We start from the raw sequence: 18,614 nt of genomic DNA, 5'->3' as shown, positions 1-18,614 counted from the left end.
TAACTTTCCCCTACCTCAAAGCCAGAGGTCATAACTACTTCTCTTATGCAGCTTTCTCCTTACTCTCCTCAATCCTCCCCTGCTTTCCCCAGTACAAGCATGCTTTCGTCTCCCCCTTTGATAAAAAGATCCCAACCTGGCCTCACCTACCTCTCCAATTACAACCTCATCTCTCTTTTCCCCTTCTTCACGTCTAAATTCAACAATGCCCATAGAAATGTAGGGCCGGAAGGGACTTTGGGAGGTCAGAGTGTCCAGAATCCCATGCTGAAGCAGCATGAAGTAAACCTACATCGTCTCTGACAAGTGTTTGTCTAACCTCCTCTTAAAAACCTCCAATGATAAGGATCCACAACCTGCCTCAGAAAGCAATTCCAGCTCTTTAACTATCCTGATGGTTAGAAAGTTTTTCCTAATATCTAATCTAAGTCTCCCCTGCTACAGATTAAGCCCATTACCTCTTGTCCTACCTTTGGTGGACATGGAGAACAACTGATCACAGTCTTCTTTATAATATCTCTTAACATATTTGAAGACTTATCTGGTTCCCCTTCAGTCTTCTTTTCCGAAGACTAAACATGCTCTTTTTTTCCCCTTTTAAAAACCTTTCCTCATAGGTCAGGTTTTCTAAACCTTTAATAATTTTTTTCTCTTCTATGGACTCTCTGATTTGTCCTCATCTTTCTTAAAGTGCTGCGCCCAAAACTGGACATGGAACTCAAGCTGAGCTCTTACCAGCACTCAGCAGAGTGGGACAGTTAACTCCTATGTCTTATATATGCCACCCATTAATATATCCCAGAATAATATGTCCCATCTGCATCATGTTGTTGGCTCACATTCAATTTGTGATCCACTATTAACCCACAGACTCTTGTTAGCAATATTACCACCTAACCTGTTTTTCCCTGTTCTGGCTTGTGTTCCTTTCCCATTATTGTTAATATTAATTGCGTGAAACATCTGGTCACAGTTAATCTTTGAATGAGGACTGAAGCAAAATAAGCATTAAACACCTCAGCCTTCTTGGTGTTGTCCATTATTAGCTCTCCTTCCCCACTAAATAGAGGGCCTACATGTTCCTTCATTTTTCTCTTGCTCCCAATGTATTTATAGAGACTCTTCTTATTGCCTTTTATGTCCCTTGTTAGGTGCAACTCATTTAGTGCCTTAGCCTTTCTGATTTTATCCCCACAAGCTTGCACTATTTCTTTTGTACTCATCCTTAGCAATGTGTTCATGTTTCCACTTTTTGTGGATTCCTTCTTGATTTTCAAGTCATTGAAAAGTCTACACCTATTGAACTGAATTTCTCTCCTCTAACTCTCTCCTGAATTCTCTCTAACCCAGATTCACGTCTTCACTTAACAGTGCTCCCACCAAGGTCTCTAACAATCTCTTCGTGCAAGTCTCAAGGCTTCTACTCTACTGTCATTGTCCTTAATCTCTTGGCTGCTTTAAATACCACTGATCAGAGACTTCTTTAAATCCTGTTGTACCCCTCTCCTTCTCCCGCACCGTACTTCCAGCTTCTGTGACCATCTGCATCTGGTTCTCCTATGTCTCTGGTTATTTCCTCATCATTTCTTTCAACGGACTCTCCTTCCCCAGCTTCCACTATCTGGGGAGGCTCTCAGGACTTAGTCCTTTGGGCCTCATTTTCTCTCTCTCTCACGTCCCCACCCCCCCTACAGTAGTTCTTAATTGTTCACATGGATTTTCACAGATCTCTCCCTCCACTTCCAGAGAGTCTCCTACATCCAATCCTGCATCACAGTTTGGATCTGTGATGTGGCTCACTGTCAATTATATAAATTAAAACTGAGATCATCATTCCCCTACAAGTCTCCCCACTTGCCAATTCTTTGACAATATCATCATCCTCCAAGCCACTCAGAATCACAGAATTGCAGTTATCTTTAATTCTGCCTTTTCCCTGGGCATCCAGGCTGCAACTCAAGTCTTGCTGCTTCTTCCTCCCTAACATATTCAAGATCTAGCCTTTTATCTGGACATATCACTTAAACTGTAATCCAGCTCCTCGCTTCCCCTCTTGACTCTCACAATTTCCTCCTCACTGCCATTTCTGATATCCATCTTCCCCCTTCAATCTATTCAAAGTTGTGCTGCTAAGATTATCTCCTTGGTTGATTGCTCTGTTGTTGTGGCTCCATCTACCTCTTGGAACCCATTGCAAAAATGTCAAGGTTCTTATACTCATATTTAAGACCCTTTACAACAGTGCCTCTCTCTCTCTGCTTATCCACAAACATTGTCACATGTCTCCTCTGCTCTACTAATGAAGTCAGCCACAAATCGCCCATTGGTCAGTTTCTCTTCCAGTTTTCACAACCATATGCTTCCATGCCATCTCATATCCATGGAACTAAAGCCTCTACTCTGCCCTCATTCACCTCTATCCTCAAGGCCTACTTCTATCATAATATTTAATGGGAAACTTAACTCAATGGCTAGGTAGATGGCTAGCAGGGATTATCCATCCTATTTTGTTTATAATTAAAATAAGAGAACAAAAAGACAGACAACTCAAAGCCATCTAATGTAATGCAGTCAGCTAATTTATGCAATGTGTTCTTATGGTTAACCTCTTTCTCTCTCCCTCTCTTCCTCCAATTATCTTTTTGCAGTTTGTCTTAAAATTAGATTAGAATCTCAGTCCTGAAGAGCTTGTCTCTTACAGTGTGTTGTACAGCTCCCTGTATACTGTACAGCACTGATCCTGATTGGAGCCTCCAAGCACTACTGAAGTACAAAATAAAACAAACTGAATGAACAGCAAGCCTGCAAATCTACATTAAAGCTGTGTGCTAAAGCATGGATTAGTGACGTTGTGTCAAATACAGATCACACTTCCTTGACCTCAGAGATATGGCTTTGAATCAGTGCTGGCGCTAGGCATAAGCAGACAAAGCAATTGCGTAGAGCCCTCTATTTATTTTTTTAAATGTGTGTTGTGTGTATTCCTTGCTTAGAGCCCCCAAAGGGCTAGCACTACTTCTGGGTGGAATAAGTATGTCAATCTGAGTATCACGTCCAGGAATATTAACTCTTTTATAACACAGAGCTATAGTAGGGTTCAAATGTTTTCTTAGTCATTTATTTTTATATAAATATATACTGAAGTATATTAAAACATACATATTTTCTTCTGAGAAAGGAAACTGACAAAAGGAAGATGCGTTAAAACAGAACTATGTTTATCTAAACAAATTTAATACACAGATATATTTGAATCTCATCTTAAAATTTAACATTTAAGTGCTTTTCCTATCAATTTCAATTAAGAATGAGCTTCTGACACTTTTATTTTTCCTGTCTCACCTATGATGAAGTTATGACTTCGCTAACTATAATCCCAATTCTGCAAACTGTTTTGTGCAGCTGAATCCCTGGAGCTTTATGCTAACACAGGGATCCACAAGTACAGAGAAGTCTGCAAGATCAGGGCCTATAATTGTCTTAAAGCCAGTTTGTTTTGGGGGAGTCCAATTAATGTTGACTTTGTTTGTTTGTTTTGGGGGAAGGGGAAGAAATATCATTAGATTTTATTTTTTGAAAAAATATCTATACATGAGACACAACATGGTATATAAGCCACAAAAACCAGTCCAATGAAATGCTGCCATTTCCCCCCTATTTTGTTAAAAATGTTGCTCTCTCCAAGAATGCTGAGCTTTGAATTCTTACTTTACTGTTATAACTGGTATATTTCTCCCTTTTGAAATCTTGCAGGCTTCACTTAGTTTCCTAAAAGGCGTCATTTGAAACTCTATATGAACTATCAAAGATAAGCTAAATACACAGACTCCTCTTATAAAGTTTAGTGGGACCTGATATATGAGCCATACAGTATAAACACTTAGCTGTATGAAGCCTCCTTCTAGCTTAACACTTAAAGTTGAGCAAGCATTTTTCTAGGTCAAAGATCTCACCTTCACTATAATAGTTCAGTGTTCCAGAAATTCCTGTTCCATCCTTCTAAGATTTTACTGGTTTACATTTCACATCATTCCTTCAAAAAAACCAAAAAACCTATGAACTATTACTAGATTTTATATAGAGACATTTCAAGATACGTAAGAAGTCAAACATATCCGCTCTTACTGTTTTAATTCCATGTCTCTGAAACAGACAGAAACCTAGCACACTAGAAGTTTTAAAATACTACTGTGCTTAGGTGTCAAACATTTCTTGACGTCTGTGGCAGTTGGCAGCTGCAAACATCCGACTGAAAGCCCCATCTGCTGCTTCACAGCTTCCAGTCGAGGATGTTTACAGTCGCTCACTGTCAACAGCAATACACACTCCTTAGCTGTTTACTTCACATTATGAACAGGAGGATCCAAGGAAGTTGCTTAAGAAGACTGGTACAACCTCTCTCCACGTTGCCATCTTGCTACATGCAAATGTATAAAGTAGCCTGTTTTCACATGTTTTTATTAATAAGATAACTTATGACTTCTAGTGAAATTGTTTGAAACATAGGTATAGTTAATAAATTATATAACATTTGAGTGTCTTTTACACATGGTATAGAATTACAGTAAAAGATTTATGGAAGAAGTGACTTGCATGCTTTGTTGCAACTTATTTGTGCCTCCAAGACACTAACTGAAAAGTCATGGTGGTGTTTATTGTATTACTATGCAATCTACTAAGTTCACTTATCAGTAACATAAAACGTATCTGTAAATATAGTCACAGATCTTTTATTATCCACTGAAACAGAGGATCTAATTTTAAGACTGTTTTAATAGAGTGATGGGATTGGCTTTCTTCCTTTCTGCAAAGAGGAATGGGGGAAGCTATGTGATCTTAAAATTAACTTATTCAACCTTTGCTCCAGAATGACTGCAGAAGATAAGCGGGGGTGGGGGAGGGAGTTAGCATGCTCTGTGAAAGCTTATGCAAAGTTTAAATGGGTAATAAGACTTTACTAAATTTTCTGTTCGGATAACCAGTTGCCATTACACCACACAGAGTTATCAGAATTACAGTATTTACCACAGATCAAAAACACAACAATATCTGACATAACGAGTCTCAGTAGTGCAGTTGGTTTCTTCATCCTAATTCCTGTTTTCTTATGAAGATAATGAAGGGGGAAATTGAAGATTAAGAATTCAACTATTTTTCCAAATTAATTCAAAACCATAGACATTCAGTTAAGTGATTAAAGTGGCATAAAGAGAAAATGATTTTCCTTGGAACTTGCCTTAAAATGAATTTATCATATAGCAAACTAACTAGTTTATGGAAAGAATATAGCTACTTGGAATGCAGAAATCTATGGTATTTACAAAAAAACCAATGTGAAGAGTCCTCATAACTCACTATTTCAAAACACAGGGGCTATATTTTCTACACTAAGGTTAAGAAAGTTAATCTTCCAGGCAGCAGGTGAAAACAAGCACAATTATGTTGAGGTCTTTCCCTTTATTCACTACCAACTTCGAGCTATTAAAACTTGCTAGGGAACCACATTTTCCTCAATGGGTCAAGTCACTAAGGGAACAAAGCAAACTTTATTAGCGCTGTGGCAATTCTACATTCCAGGAATTCTTAGCACTTGGCAGCCGTACACTCCAGACCAGAGAGATTGATCCTCCCTCTACATAGCAGAATGACTGAGACTAACTTTGTGAAATTCTCACTAAGATGCCCACTTCAGCGAGTTACAGATAGAATTACTTAATAAATCCCTTTGTAGAGTCTATATAGCAAAACAAAGGTTAAGAAAATATTTCCTTCATTATGGACTCTTAAAACTCTTGTAAAATGTAATCCAAGCAGAAAACGAGTGAACACACACTGTGCAACACAACGCACACTGAGTTAACTAGATATAATTCAGTGATAGCAGAGGGCAAAGATTTCAGTTTAATTATACCTTGTAATAAACTGAAGATTAATAAATTGACAGATGAAAGGCTAATCTAATATTTACAATTCATTAATAGAAAAAATGTGGAGGGGGGAGGGAAGAGAGAGACTAACAAGATCTTAGTTGTTTGAATTCATTAGATGAAGGACACTGTGTCACAACAATACACTATATCATTTTCCTCATGTATGGTTCCCTTTCAGCTATTGCAAGATAAACAGATTAGATCTATATCAAAGTCAAAGCAAGGTCACATCTAAAATGCTAGACAGTTTTACCAGTAAAGTAAGGGCCATTTATGCAAGACAATTTAAGATTAGGTGTTTCCACTATATGATGATTTTCCAATTTATATTCTGCACAATTTGTATACTGTAAAGTAATTCATTTAGCAGGATATGTACATTTAAAACATTAAATAAAATGTGTTAAAAACAGAAATATCAGGTAATTAAAGCTTTTTATATATTAATGGTGTAGATACACAGATTTTAAATGACTATGACTGAGAAATTAAAGAGTGTTCCAACAGGCTAATACACTTTTGGGATGGTTTTCATAAACTTGTGCCTTTATGTTCACATCTTAGCATGATACACTACCACTGATAACATGGAAAGTTAACTAAGCAAGTTTCTGTTATAAGCCCATTCAGTTTTTCACAGAATGTCAAATAAAAATTATATGAATTATCTGGTGAAGGCGGTATAGAAGGGCAAGAGAGAATCGGTATTAAAAAAAGGCGACAAAACTGTCACTCAAATTAAACTCATGCTACAATTGAAGGTTAGCTGGGCAACCAAAATGGCTCCACTTTTCCACCACCTGAAACATGGATAGAATGACACAGGCAAATGCATAAAGGTAAATTCTAGTCATTCAGTTAAATTCATCTAATGTCAAAATGCTAACAAAATAATAATACAAACCAAAACATGGGGAATTTACAAGACCCATGATAAAAAAAAAAAAAGTCATACCTTCGCATATTGCAACCCATTCCCCTACTGTACGTTGTCTACTTATCTGGGCAGAGATTTTGTTCTCATATTTAACATTAATCCAAAGTTCTTCATCCTTCCATTTCTATCACATAGAGCAGGCCTGCACAACTCGTAAAGCGGCAAGGGCCACATTACTCCAAAGAAAACAGATGAGGGCCAAAACCACCCGGCCCCGTGGAAACACTCACTCCCCCCAGGACCTCCCAGCTCCGCGGAAACACCCTGCCCCAGCACCGCCCAGCCCTGCAGAAACAAACCCTCCTTCCCCAGCGCTGCCCCACCAAAACAGCTGTGGGCAAAAAAGGAAGGTTGGGGGTGGGTGGGAGGTGATACTTGACTTTAAGTCAACCAGGGGCTCTCAGCTGAAGAGGTGGCTGGGAGCTGTCAGGGGCAAATTAAAGGGCCCGGGGCTCCGACGGCTGGGGGAACCCGGAGCTTTGAGGGGCTGGGGCAGGGATTTAAAGGGCCCAGAGCTCCTGCCACTGAGGGGAGCCCAAGCCCTTTAAATCCTAGCCCCAGCCCATCCGCTGGAGCCGCGCCCGGGATTCAAAGGGCTCTGGGCTGCCCGTGGCGGCGGGGAGCCCTGAGCCTATTAAATCTCAGCCGCAGCCGGGAATCTCTGCAGGCAGCCCAGAGCCCTATGAATCCCGGCCGCGGCTGGGATTTAAAGGGCTCTGGGCTCCCCGCGGCTGCGGGCAGCTCAGAGCCTTTTGATTCCCTGCCGCGGGCTGCACAGTGAGCCTCCGCGGGCCACATGCGGCCTGCGGGCTGTATATTGTGGAGGCCTGGCAGAGTATGGGCAGGGATAAGGGAGAAATTACGATTTAATTTGGTGTTCACTTTTTCTATAATATAGTGAACTAAGAGCTGCACTATTTGTTGATATCTCAGAGTTGGGAATAAAAGCTGTTTGTGCCTGTTCTGCAATGCCTTTGACTCAATATTTTAGAGCTGTGAGTTGATACGCAGATTCCAACGCACTGAGCAAACATGAGTGCAGTTACACACAGGTGAAATTCAGCACAGTATTTTCCATCTCACTTCGGTAAAGTGACAGTTCAGACATCTTAACAGGAAAGATTTATCAGTTTCCCAAAATACAGCTTGAACAACACTTAGTGCTTTATGTCAGATGCCTCCTTATATTGTCTGATGTAAGTTTCACTTGTTAATGTGGTTTATTTAGGAGGATGAATAATATATTGAGTTATATAGAACTATTAAAACAGTCTCCATATGGAAATATTTGGGGGGGGAACCCAGGAACTTACTTGTTGGGCCCAATTCTTCCTATTTCAGCATCCATTATAATTTATGTAAGATGCACATTCAACCAGGGAACACCACACTGCTTGGCCATTAGGAGAAGATTCCTGGAAATTCAAGACATAAATTGTATTATACATTTACAAAAATTAGTTGAATGGATTATTGTAATTGAAGAAGCTCAGTTAGCATTTCATATCATCTGGCTCCCATCATTAACATTGTTTTCTAGAAGTAAATTAAAACAAGTTTCAAGTCAAATAGTTGGATTGAAGAGCAAATGTCACTTTACTGTTCTGCATTTTAGAAAACTACACTAGGAAAATGACTTATTGGCTGATAATGGTTGCATGAAACTGACTGCCCTGGCCTCCTTCAGCAGGTGTTGAAAAAGGTTTAACTGCTTGTGTAGAAACAGTTTTGGGGACCATTTCATAAAGCTTACAAGACCCTATGGGGCACAGGACTAAAGTAAGTGATAATACCACACAGACCTAGTGCCAATACCTGCTAAGAAAACCTATCAATTCTTCAATATTTTTAGGCAATTTATATGTAAAGTTTTCCTATACACTCAAGAGGTTTCCAGGTAAACTCACTCTGCATCTATGATCTGTGACAGAAGTATCCACAATGAAGTGGATGCGATTTTCATATGGTAATGTGAAATAGCAAGTTGCTGTGGCTAGTAGTTTGGAGTGGGAAAAAGGTTATTCCTGAAGTTGCACACTCAGCAGCTGGATCCTATCTTCAGTACTTCTGGAGGAACTGTTACAAAGAGAAGGAACACAATTACTGAAATGCCAGTATTGAGTACCTTGCATACCTTTTTCTGTAAATCAACTCAAGATAGATACAGGTTTCCTAGATTTGCCATCTGCCCCAGTAACTTGTAGTCTTTTGCTTTGAAATCTGTCTACACTGTAAGCTAGAGGTGTGACTCCCAGTCCGTGTACACATACTCACAGTAGCTCTCATCGAGCCAGCATGAGTATAAACAGTAGTGTAGCCATGGTAGCACTGTTGGCAGCAGTGATGGCTAAGCCGTGCCAAGTACATACCTACCAGTTTTAGGCTCAACTGTACCTTGACAGCGGCCAACAGCAGTACAACAGCTACATTGCTCTTTACACTTGCACTAGTTCAATAAGCGCTATTGTGAATATGTGTACACAAGCAGGGGAATCACACACCCCTTCTTTGCAGCATAGACAGAGCCTAAAACTGAACAGAGAAGCAATGAGGAAAAAAAAAAAAAAAGTACAGGCACTGCAGGATTATATACATTAAGTTTATTTCTTTTTCCACATTAACCTAATTTCATTAATGTAAATTATTTACATCAGAAGCACTAACCTTGATACTGAAGTTATGGAAAATATCTTTGAAAACTGAGCTCGCTTCATTTTAAGCTTTCCTTTCTACTTTTCTTATATCCCTCCTTTTGTGTCTTCAGCCCACAACATCCCACATTTGGGCTTCAGACAGTTGAGAAGCATAGTCAGGGGTGGAAAAAACCCACTGGCCCACAGCAAATAGAAAGCTTTCCTAAGGTCATTTTCTGCAGAAACTAAGCTTTGATTTTTGAAGCATTAAGTTTCCAGCCCTTATGATTGAGAATAAAGCCTTCCAAATGCAAAACTGGGATAAATTAATGAAATGCTTTGTTACTAAGCTTGAAGACAGGTAGTTCCAGGGCTTCTCCTGCTGCTCAGAGCTGTCTCTGGCTGCAGTGAAAACCGACCACTATATTTTCAGAGTTGTTTTTCCAGATTCCTAAGAGCAGCATTTAAAGTGACAAGAATCAAGTCAATTTCATTCTACTGCTGTCCCAGACATCCTGGAGCAGCAACAAGGAGGCGGCAGATCCAAAAATCAGACACTTGAGGAAGGTAAGAGAAGCAAAGATACATGCCCCTATTGCAGCAAATATGAGTACAGCTGGGCAGGAAACAGTTTTCACAATTTCAAAAAAGTTTTACCATCCCAAATCAGATGACGAGCTGAAATTTCAAATTTTCACACACTGAAAAGCCCCCCAAAAAACTGGTTCGGGTCAACTGAAACATTATGATTTCAAAACATGTTTTGTTTCTAAACTTTTTTGTTTCAAAATTTAAGTTACTTGACAGTGTAAAAACATAAAAAATGAGAAGTCATTCCTAATAAAAAAATGTACATTTTAAGTATCAAAAAAAAAAAAAGGGTTTTTTTGGTCAAAACCAAACTTCCCATGAAAAGGTTTTGCTTCAATGAACTGGCATTTTTCTACAGTGAAAAAGTTTCATCCAAAAATTCCTGACCAGCTCTAACCAGGAACCTGGGGAAGAGGTAAAGTAGCAGAGAAGCCCCAACAACTGTTGAAACCGCTGAGAGGCTCTGAGATGGGAGCACGGAAACTGGGGGTGGGGTCAGCTGAAATATTGCTTATTTTGTCTAAAAGTCAGAGAAGAGGCAGAGAGAGCTACTTTGAGTTTCAGACACCTACTAGCAAGAGTTTCACACATAAGATGGAGCCACCCAAGGGGAGTTCAAGATCTCTGGTTGGAAAAATCCCAACTCCCTCCTATAAAGGTATTTGTCCCTAGGGAGTGGAACCCCTGATCTTTCATTGCCATTTCTGGCCTGTAAGTTTTTTCTCAGGTTATCAGGGTCAGGTAAAAATTGCCAGGTCCTACAGGAGCCTGGATAGACATGAGGGAGGACTTGATGGGAAGTTAGAACAGAAAAGTATGGGAGCAAGGGGAGGAGGAGAAGAGAGTTTTTAGGAAAAGATGACAGCAGAGAACACACAGTATAGGGACAAAGAATAGAAGGAAAGAAGAAAAGGGAGAAACAAGACCGCTCAGGATTATCCACTGTGAACCATACAACAGAAGCAAGAGAAATGCAGCAGTATGACCTGTTAAACAGCACTGAAATATATTTTACAAATTTCACCAATATTCAGTGAATAATTTCTATAACAAACACTTTTTGTAAAACACAGGCAGCTCTAGGTAAGCAAATGCTACACAGAAAATACATTAGATCAGGGGTTCACAAACTTGGTTCGCGGCTTGTTCAGGGTAAGCCCCTGGCAGGCTGCAAGATGCTTTGTTTTCCGGGCTGTGCCACTTCCCACAGCTCCCATTGGCCATGAACAGCGAACCACGGCCACTGGGAGCTGCAAGTGGCCATACCTACAGACGCTCAGGTAAACAAAGTGTCTTGCGGCCTGCCAGGGGCTTGCCCTGAATAAGCCGCGAACCAAGTTTGGGAATCCCTGCATTAGATGAATAGAGATGAAATTCACTGAACATATTCAATAAATATTTTTCTGCTATTTGCTCAGCCCTATCAGTAAGTTAAAGTTAAATAGTAAATTTGATTGACAGTGCCTACAGTTCACTACAGAACACATGAACAGTAGAAAATTGTTTTATTCTTTTAAATTTCAGGGATGGGGGTGGGGTGCAGATATTTTTCACTCTGGCAGGTAGGTGTCAAGTGACTATTTCAAGCCCTAGGTATGGTTAAATATTGACATACCTAGTGTAGAAGAAAACTGAGGCCTAAGACTCCTTTACACCACTCTGCCAGAGAAAAAGATCTAGTGGCTACAGCACTAATTTATGATTGAGGAAGATACTGGTGCAAGTCATCATTCCACCAGTCTTTCTGTGTGATGGTGGGCAAGTCATTTGGGGAAGTAAGCGAAGCACAGAAGCCTATCGTCAAACTGGGGATAGTACATCCCTACCTCACAGGGTTGTTGGGAGGATAATATATTAAAGATTGTGAACTGTTCAGATACTCCAGTAATGGGGGCCATATAAGTACATAAGATAAGAGCCTTTAATGAGGCAAAAGGTAGCTCCTAGGTGTACTCAATGAACTCCCTAGATGGCATAAAGCTGCCACAATGATGTCAGCCCCTGCATAGTAGCATTCCAGGGTAGGGAGCGGGCAACTACAGAGTGCCCTGTGCTTAAACTAGTTTTGGCTTCCCACTGCCTGGAGACAGCTCTAAATTTACATCAGGCAGGCCCCTGGCTGCCCCATGAAGAGAGAAAACACAAAATGGTGTAAACCTTTTCCTCTCCATTGCCACTCTTCCTGTGCGCAGAAACAGAGAGCAGGAATGCCTAGACACCTAGGAACAATTAGCTCAAATCATGGCAGGGGCTACGTAGTCTCAAATAACTAGGTGTTGATAAGGTAACTTCCACTCTTTTACTGTACAGAGATCTTTTTAGTCAAGATCTTAACAAGCAGAGATCTGTGGAGATTTCACAGATCCCATAGAACTTTCGTAAGAGCAGGAATTTGAACTAATGCCTTTAGTCAAAGTTCTCTCACTAAAACGTAGTGCAATGTATTAGTTGGTTGCTAACTTCACATCCATGGTATTTATGTACCAGTCTGTGCCACACATAATAGGAAATCTTGGGCACTGCACTGACAAAGCAATTCAACTATTTTCTGGGTGTTCTGCACAAACTATCACTAACACCACATATTAAAATGGTTTGATAAGAGGCTTGTTTACAGGGAAGTGTACAGCTAAAATAAGGAAACATTCTTGTCCTTGAAGAAGCACAAAGCATAGTAAATTAACTCTAATTGTCATCAAATATAGAGTGGGATATTAATTGCAGGCTAAACATGCTTGAATTCTAGCCCTCAGTTGATTTATGAAGGATTCCCTGTTTCTGGGTATCAATATTGCATTGAGGCGAGCAAGGTGAAGAGGAGAACACCTATAAGCCAGTTAACACCTTTTTGTTCCCATGGTTGGTTATTAAATACCATGACCCAGGGGATAAAGTGTTGACATTTATTGCCAGGGTCATGGACTGAAATCCTGTTAATGTTATACCTTTACGTTCCTATTACCTCCAATGCAATTACTGATTAAAGAGTTGCTTCTTACAGCTTTTCTAGAAGTAGAGGAAAATGTAACTGAGTTAAAAAAAAAAAAAAAAAAAACGCACCAGTTAAAAGTGTACATTTTACCTGAGTGTACTAGTTGGCTTTGAAAACCTTGACCCTGTTCTCTTCCCCAAAGTGCTTAACATCTATATATGGCCCTCATTACAATAGTATCTGAGTACCTGATGTTATTAATGGATTTGTCCTCCAAACACCACAGTGGTGTAGTAAAGTATAATCTCCATTTTACAGAAATGAAACTGAGGTACAGGTTAAGTCAGTGGTTCTCCGCCGGGGTACACAGATGTCTTCCATGGTGTACATCAACTCAAAAATTTCATACAGGCAAAATGATAAAGTAATTTTTCAGAAATAGTGTGCTGTGACACTTTTATAGTTATGTCTGATTTTGTAAGCAAGTAGTTTTGAAGTGAGGTGAAACTTGGGGTACACAAGCCAAATCAGACTCCTGAAGGGGTACAGTAGTCTGGAAAGGTTGAGAACCACTGTGTTAAGTGAGAGGAATCTGCAGCTGAATCAAGAATTGAACCTAAATTTCCTAAGTCCAAGTCAATAATGCTCACTTGGTAAGAGTGCTTCCAGATCCTTGGTTGAAAGGGTGTTCTAAATGCAAAAAATGAGTACCCTTTAATAAGCCAATGAAATCCTTTTCTAATGTAACTGTTAGTTAATATATACTGGTAAGTAATTGACAGAGGGTTTTCTTCATTAAGGGTTTGCCTGCACAGCCCTACAGTCACGATTACCAGAGTGTGAATTCTAGAGAGGAGTTTGTTAGTTTCACCTAATTCCCAAAAGGTAGCTCACAAAAACCACCCCATAATATTATCTCCAAACAATAGCAGTCAGAGGCTTTGATAGTAAATGATTAAAAAAGATTTTTGTTAGACACAATCAACATAGGTCTGATTGGTGTTTTGGTTAAAAACAAAACAAAAACAGAACAGGGCACTAAGATATATTCACTTCTATTTTGAGGAAATACTGTGTCAGTCAGTCAAGATTTTATCACTTGCATATCTTGCAAGTCTCCTGCTGCTTACATAGAAAGAATACTATCCTCAGGCATAGGAAAATGTGGTACGTATTGCCATTTTCCACCTTGTACTAGAAACTTTTTAACCGAGGCAGAGCATGAAGTGTTATGAATTATTTTTAAACCATTTATTCAATGAGAAATATGACTTTACTCCAATTACACAACCTTACATACTTCAGTAAAATTTATATTAGTTCTGGCCTGATTCTACAGCCCTTATTCTGCCAAAGCTCACATCAGCTTCACGGTTAGGATTGCAGGATCATCCTCCTTAGCTGCATTTGTATAATCCAGGAGTAATACAAAATGAAAGTATATCAGCTATGGAATACACAGAGAATTTTAGCTCATCTTTCCATAGTTTAATCATGTTGGTGTCTAAGTTACTTGGGGTTTTTGTCAATTTATTTCATCAACTTCACCAATATACAGACACACTATAGTTTTATTTTAGCGTTTGACCTAGATCACTAGTGTTGTGGTAAATAAATTACCTATCAGAACTTTCTGATCTGTAAGGTTGTTTTTTTTAAAATACATCTTGTGTGTGTGTTCATAGAATCAGAGTTGGAAGGGACCTCAGGAGGTTGATCCTCTTTCCCAAGGAGAGTCCCAGCACAGAGTGAAGTTGGCAGGGGTCTGACTGCATCCATGCAGTAGCAAGATCACAACTTGAGAACGAGGTTGAAAAACAATTTCTGATTTTGCATTGTATGCATTCTATTCAGGATCGAGTGTTCTAGGTTTTGCTTTTTTCAGCGTCAAGAAAATAGTTTAGAAATCCAAACAATCATCACTCTCTTTTGGAGTCCAATCTTTTTAAGTAGTTATATGTTTAATTAACGAATCAATTAATTTTTAATGGTAGTATCCAAGATATGAAGGGCTATTGATATTAGGACCAACAGGTATTAGATTTCATTGTCTGCATTTACATGCTTTCCTTACTTTCCATAAAGGGAGATTACTTGTAAAACTGATACATAAGAAAAAATTTAATTCTAATCTACAAACTACACAAAAATCCCAGAAATGCTAAGATATACAGCAGTAGATATTACCTCAGTTACAAATCTGGCCTTTAGAACATAGATGTAACAGAAATTAATCCTCAGACCCCTTACTAGCGGCCTCTCAATAATATTGCTATTTTGAGTATCTATACAATTTTTGGTTAAAAGAGTCCTGTGACTAAGAGCCATAATGCAGTAGTAAGAGTTTTCTCCCATATACAACTATTACCATTTAGAGCTAAGTTTTTTCCAAACCAACATTTTATATTCAGAATGTTAGTATTAAGACGACTAGATTTTATTTTAAAAAGATGCTAATGTAAAGGCTCATAGAGAAAATACTGAAACCCTGCATTTTAATTTGTGCTAGACAAATATAACCTTTAAACCTTTCAAGGTTACCTTTCCCTATTTGAAAATGCTTCAGGAAAGAGAAAAAAAAAGTGCAGTTTAAGGAGACAAAAATTTCCATTACTCTCTAACTAGAGGCCACACCCTACACAACAACAATTAATGTCATGAAAGAATTTTGAATCCAAACTCTACAATAAGTATCCAGCCTAAGGCAAAGTAAAACTTTCTCGTTTTCACAGAAGAAAAGCAACTCTTACTCAATAAGTAGCAATTATGCTGTAGAATTTATATGCTGAGCACGACTGAATGTAAGAACACCAGAGCAGTCAACCATAGCTTTAGCGCTTTGAGTATGATTAACAGAATGAACTTTAAAAAGGTCAATTAAATGTCAACAGATTTTAAAGAGATATTCTTTTTAAGTTTGGTCAATGTGTAATGGCACCCTCTAAATCAGTAATGTCATCTTTACATTTAAATTCTACATAACCTAAATTTATGTATGCATATACAGGATAGATAACTTATTTTCAATAAATTAATTAGTATTTATATTGTCGGCTTTAATACGACTAAGCTGTATTTTATTAGTTGTGTTTAATCAAGTACACTGAGACACCCTTTTTTCATTTCATTCTAACCCATAAGGGAAAAACAGTTTGTTTCACAGGATGAAAGCCTAGTAAATTACAACATTAGAACGAAGAGGTTTTCTAAGAACACAACTGAGTGCATTACGTGGCTGTAACTCTTGAAGAGCATAACTTTGTCACAAGTTTGGCAAAAGAGACTGTGACCACAATAATAATAAAGATTTTAAAAGATCACATATGTATTTTATTTTGCCTCTTCACTGTCACTTATCTTCATAGGTAAGTTTTTAGTGGCTAGAGATTCGGGAACATCTTAAAGCGGATTTTCAGTGGATACTGGTGTTCAAAACTTTCTGAAAATCAGGCCTCCAATGGCATCTCAAATTGGATACCCAAAAATCACTAGTAATTTTTGAAACTGTAGGTCTTTATATATTTGTACAAGGCCTAGCATAATGGGACACAAACCCCAATTAATCTCAGGAAACTACTGTCACAAAAACAATCATATCAATACCAGTTTTCATCAGCAAAACCTTCAAAATAAAGTTAAAATATATTTAAGATTTTTACGAGCGAGTGAAGGGAGGACTGAGGGAGACAATGCAGATTCACTTTTTCTGTAAGTAAAGAGGGATACAGTTTTCTGTAATGGTATTTGATAGAACTACATAATGATGCATTACACATTCCTCCACAGGCATGTTTTAACTCCAAATATGAATAGTGGATTTGAAGAAAGGATGTTGCTGCACATATTAATCTGACAAGAAAAAAAAACACTCCAGAGGGCCTGAGAACAGTCAAGATTACTTTACATGGTCAACAATCACATGACAGAAGGATTAAAAACTTTGAAGTAAATACATACAAGTAGAATTACTTTTGAAAATGTAAGAAAAGACTTTTCAGAGTTAGAGATCTGATGTAGTTTATCTTCTGCACACTGTTGTTGACTGTGCATGCCCACTCTTTTTTTTAAAAATTCTCTAACTTTTAATTGTTTTAAATGAGGCATAGTTAGAATATTTTCCTTCTGGATAGTTATCCACACAAACTAACATCTGTTAAGACTATGTTACTATGGTATGCCAGAGGATCAAAGCCACAGATGATTTTAAGTTTGGTCATATTTAAGTAAAGCTACGTTTAACGCACATAAATACTAGTCACAATTAAAGTTACAAGATACAACTATGCAGATGTCAGATATCCTTAAGGCTGAAATTATGCAATCATTTTAAGCACCTCTTCAAATTGTTTTCAAGCCTTCCTTAAACTCAGACACTTTCAGCTAATTATAACAATATAGTAATGTTGATGTGTCAGGAATCAAAGGACATTGGAGTTAGGGTGACCAGACAGCAAATGTGAAAAATCGGGACTGGGGTGGGGGTAACAGGAGCCTATACAAGAAAAAGACCCCAAAATAGGGACTGTCCCTATAAAATCGGGACATCTGGTCACCCTTTCTTTCTACCTGCTCCCGTTTTTGTTCCTGCCAGAAAACAGAAAATTCCTGTATGCAGTGCAGAGTAAACTAGGGCTGGGGGCAAACAGCGGGCGAGGGTGGGTTAAAGTACCAGTCGCTGCAGATCTCACTCCAGCTGCGTCCTGTTCAGTAGCACTGGCGCGTAGTTTGTTACAGCGTGGGGCAGGCTGGAACCAAAACACAACAGGTGAGACCCAGCAGACAGGTTGCTCCTACCTCTGGGGTTCGCCCTCGCTGCTCTGCTCGGCGGGGCTGCAATGAAGCAGCCCGGGCCACCGGCAGCCCAGACCAGAGAGGGGGATCCGAGGAGCCCACCCGCCCCCGAGCCCCAGCCGAATTTCAGACAAGTTGCGAACACCCCGTAGAAAAGTTCCCAAGCGCTGCCGCCGCTGCTGCTGCTGCTTTCCCGGCTACAATTTTGCGAGCGGCGCCTCCGCTTCCCCCTCCCCGAGGGAGGCTGGTCGCCTGATCGGAGCTTGCACCGCCAGAGCCGCCCGCCTCAGGTGCGATAGCACCGGCCAAGGGCGGGGGAAGAGGCCGCCGCCCCCAGGAAACGCCTCTCAGGGCGAGTCCCAGCGCGGGCAGGCGGGACTGGTGCCCGCTCCCGGCTGGGGCAAGTCCGGGGCGCAGCTGCCCACCCTCCCCGAGCAGCGGCACGCCCGGGGCAGGTCTAAGGAGCGAGCAGCGCCCCCTCTCCCTACCCGGGCCAGCTCCCGGCGGGCTGCAGCCCAAGCCCCCGGCAAAGTTCCCGGCTCCGGCAAAGTTCCCCAGGCAGGGGGGCTGCTCGGCTTTGGGGCGCACTGCGGCGACCCCCCCCCCGTCCCCCGGGAAGGAGAGGGGACAGGAGTGGGAGCCACTTACCGGAGACACCAGGGGCGCCCAGCCCTGGGAAAACAGCCCCCTCCCCCGGGAGCCGGGCGGCAGCTGGGCCAGAGTGGGCTGGGCATTGTCCTCCCTCCCCGGAGCGTCCTTCGGGCGGGGGAGCGCAGCTGCCGTCGGCTCAGACTCCTCCT

The 18,614-nt window shown here is 40.2% G+C and overlaps 1 long non-coding RNA gene across 1 annotated transcript in view; it reads right to left on the bottom strand.

Annotated features, from left to right (window-relative positions):
- LOC127049806 (uncharacterized) overlaps positions 1-18,217 on the bottom strand; it is a 32,475-nt gene extending 14,258 nt beyond the window's left edge. Inside the window, exons 1-3 of the long non-coding RNA XR_007774063.1 lie at positions 17,693-18,217; positions 8,775-8,943; positions 8,181-8,282 (exon numbers count right to left, since the gene is read on the bottom strand). This is a non-coding gene — a long non-coding RNA (uncharacterized LOC127049806). The remainder of the gene's footprint in view (positions 1-8,180; positions 8,283-8,774; positions 8,944-17,692) is intronic.
- Between the last annotated feature and the right edge of the window lie 397 nt (positions 18,218-18,614).

Source organism: Gopherus flavomarginatus, chromosome 4 (genome assembly GCF_025201925.1).
Source record: "Gopherus flavomarginatus isolate rGopFla2 chromosome 4, rGopFla2.mat.asm, whole genome shotgun sequence".
NCBI classification, from domain to species: domain Eukaryota; kingdom Metazoa; phylum Chordata; order Testudines; family Testudinidae; genus Gopherus; species Gopherus flavomarginatus.
This window is presented reverse-complemented; position numbering and strand designations above follow the sequence as displayed.